This window comes from Heterocephalus glaber, unplaced genomic scaffold (assembly GCF_053883595.1).
Source record: "Heterocephalus glaber isolate CG9 unplaced genomic scaffold, H.glaber_assembly_v1.0 deba00000546, whole genome shotgun sequence".
NCBI lineage: Eukaryota > Metazoa > Chordata > Mammalia > Rodentia > Bathyergidae > Heterocephalus > Heterocephalus glaber.
The window spans coordinates 24,523,924-24,527,377 of NW_028258147.1; the positions used below are offsets into that span (position 1 = coordinate 24,523,924).

The window sequence follows — 3,454 nt, forward strand, 5'->3', positions numbered from 1 at the left end:
TCTGTCTTAACATTTATATCTTTAATCCACTTCGATCTTAGTTTTATGCATGGTGATAGATAAGGGTCTAGTTTTAATCATTGGCTGGTTGAAATCCAGTTTTTCCCAACACCATTTATTAAATAGACTATCTTTCCTCCAATGATGGTGGTTGGCTCCTTTGTCAAAGATGAGGTGGCTGAGTATGTCTGAAGTTGTTTCTCCATCTTTTAATCTATTCCACCAATCCTTGGGTCTGTTTCTTTGACAGTACCATGCTGTTTTTATCACAGTAGCTTTGTAGTATAGTTTCAAGTTGGGGATTGTGATACCCCTGCCATGACTCTGTTGCCTAGAATTGCTTTTGCTATTCTAGGTCTCTTCTGGTTTCAAATGATTTTTTTGGATTGTTTTCTCTAGGTCTGTGAAGTATATTGTTGGAATTTCAGTTGGCATTGCATTAAATCTATATAGTAGTTTTGGAAGTATGGATATTTTCACTATATTAGTTCTTCCTACCCTGGAACAAGGGATGTCTTTCCATTTTCTTATATCCTCCTCAATCTCCTTTTTCAGAGTGGTGTAGTTTTCATTGTAGAGGTCTTTTGCTTCCTTTGTTAGATTGATTCCTAGATATTTCACTTTTTTGGATGCTATTGTGAAAGGAATTGTTTCCCGAATTCCTCTCTCAGTGAGTCTGCTATTTGTGTATAAGAAGGCTATTGTTTTGTTTTTTTTTAAAGCAAAGGGTGGAATTTAATCTTTATTTACAGGACACTGCAAAATATGAAATTCCACATAGAAATAAGAAACCCCTTCAGAGGATAAGCTTCATACAATATGTACAGTTTGGAACTGTTCAAGTATAGTTCATTGTACAAAGTGCTACAATAACAAGCCACATTTAAAAAGAGTTCCTAGTAGAGAAACAGAAGATGAACTTATACTGAACATAGTACATAAAAAAAATTTGATGCCTTCCTCAGCTGCACAATCTAGAAGTTAAAGGTACCAGAAGCCCCATCCTGAACTTGGAAGCTATAGCCTTCAGAGGTAGTTTCTGGCCCAACATTTTGATCTTCTTCTTCCTCTACTGAGAAATACTTCTCAATCAAGTTTAATGAGGCCTTGTACACAGACTCATTTTCATGGTTCTGTAGAGCTTCAATTTTGTCCAAGCCACCATATTCTTCAATTATTATACTAAGTTTCTCAGTTTCACTTAGTTTCTCAGCAGCCTGGAAGATATTTGAAATGGCATCCAGAATAACCAGAATAATTTTCGTATCTTTGCAGTTAAGAGGTTCACCAATGGTTCTATTATACCACAGTGAACGAGACAGACAATCTGTTCAACTGTCCCACCACTTGTGTAGTTGGTCACAGCCCACACAACTTCCTTTTGTGTCTTGAAGTCTGCACTGATGAGGAATGGGAGTAATCCATGATTCACAACTTGCTGTATCTGGTCCTGATGGCCAGCTGTAATGTTTGACATTGTCCAGGTGGCTTCCTTCTGAATATTAATTTTGAGGTGAGTGAGCAATCTGGGAAAGACAGCAAGTGCTCCTGCATCTATCACAATCTGAGTCTGTTCATCTGTTCCAGTGACAATATTCCCTATGGCTCTTAGCGCGGGAGTCATAATTAGCAATTCATTTGATCCTAGAAATTTCACCAGATGGGGCACAAACCCCGTTTTTACAACCATTTCAATGCATTCATTTGGACCATCTGTAAGGTAAGAAATAGCCCAGCAGGTATCTGCTAATACTTCTAGATCATTGTGATGCAGGAGATGAACCAAAGTAGGAAGAATTTGCTCAACAGCATCTAAGGGGGGCATGCAGGCTTCTTGTTACAGCAGAGGTTTGAAAGTGTCCAGGTAAGATTATGCAAGTAACCACCTGCTAAAGATGACATATCAGGAACTCCAAGTAGAGCCAAGAGTGGGTCAACTGCGCCATATTTGATAACCAAGTCTCGGAAAACTGAACCATCACCTGCAATGTTTCCTAGAGCTCATACAGCTTGTTCACTGATGTGAGCATGGGGAGATGCCAAGAGAGAAATGAGTGCTGGGATAACACCTCCATCCACCACAGCCTTGGTCTGTTCTGAAGACCCAGAAGCAATGTTAGTGAGTGCCCAAGCAGACTCAAACTGAATGGGACTATAATCAGTTCTGCCCAAGAAGGATACAAATTTTGGAATCAAACCAGCCCAGATTATGTGGTCAATGGGGGACTGTTTTTCCCAAGAAAGCAGTTTCCTGGCAGCTTGAGTAGCTTGGAGCTGGCTTTCCTGATTATTGCTATTTATGCCTTTGACAATGTCATCAGCAGTCCAATTCATAGTACCCTGGGTGTTTCGGTTTTCCTGCAGTGGTGAAGTAGCATCATCAGGAAATGAGCTGATATTCCTCCTTTTCAGCATCTGATCATCCTTCTTAGCTTTCCTTAGCTCCACATTAACTTCTATTCTTCACTGCCTCATTTCTGTACTGTCTTTTCCCTTGTTCTTGAATCTGTTCAGCCAGGCAGCTGGTGAATTAGCATTCTCATTGGTGGACATGGTTATGAGAAAAAGAGAGAAAGCTCTTCAAGTTTTCAGCACTATGGATGTAATTTTAGTCAAAGGATAATCCTTTTACTTCCCACCCGCACAAAGGAATGAACTTCCTGGAGCAGAGTGGCTGTGGACAGAGTGTTACTGACAGGTCCACTGAGGCTGAGTCCAGAAACGGTGTGCCAAAGGCTATTGTTTTTTGAGTGTTGACCTTATATGCAGCTACCCTGCTGGATCTGTCAATTAGGTCTAGAAGTCTTTTGGCCGAGTTTTTTGGGTCTTCTATGTAGGGTATCATATAGTCAGCAAATAATGACAGTTTAACTTCTTCCTTTCCTGTCATTATCCCTTTTATTTCTTGCTCTTTTCTAATTGCTGTGGCTAATGTTTCCAGAACTGTATTGTACAGGAATGGTGATAGTGGGCATCCTTGTCTTGTTCCTGATTTTTAGAATGAAGGTTTTCAGTTTTTGACCATTTAGTATGATGTTGGCTATTGGTTTTTCATAAATAGCCTTAATCAGGTTGAAATAATGACCGTCTATTCCAATTTTCTGTAGCGTTTTTATCATGAATGGGTGTTGGATTTTGTCAAATGCCTTTTCTGCATCTATTGAGATGATCATATGGTTTTTGTCCTTGACTCTGTTAATATAGTGTATTACATTTATTGATTTATGAATGTTGAACCATGCTTGTGTCCCTGGGATAAATCTGACTTAGGGTGTGTGATCTTCTTGATGACCCTCAGTATTCTGTTTTCCAGTATCTTGTTGAGGATTTTTGCATCTATGTTCATTAGGGAGATTGGCCTGTAGTTCTCTTTTTGTATTGGGTCTTTCCCTGGTTTTGGAATCAAAGTCACACTTGCTTCCAGGAATGAATTTGGAGGTATTTCTTCCCTTTC

The 3,454-nt window shown here is 39.5% G+C and overlaps 1 pseudogene; it reads right to left on the reverse strand.

Annotated features, from left to right (window-relative positions):
* Positions 1-965: 965 nt before the first annotated feature.
* On the reverse strand, positions 966-2,653 carry LOC101706599 (importin subunit alpha-1 pseudogene; annotated as a pseudogene).
* Positions 2,654-3,454: the final 801 nt, after the last annotated feature.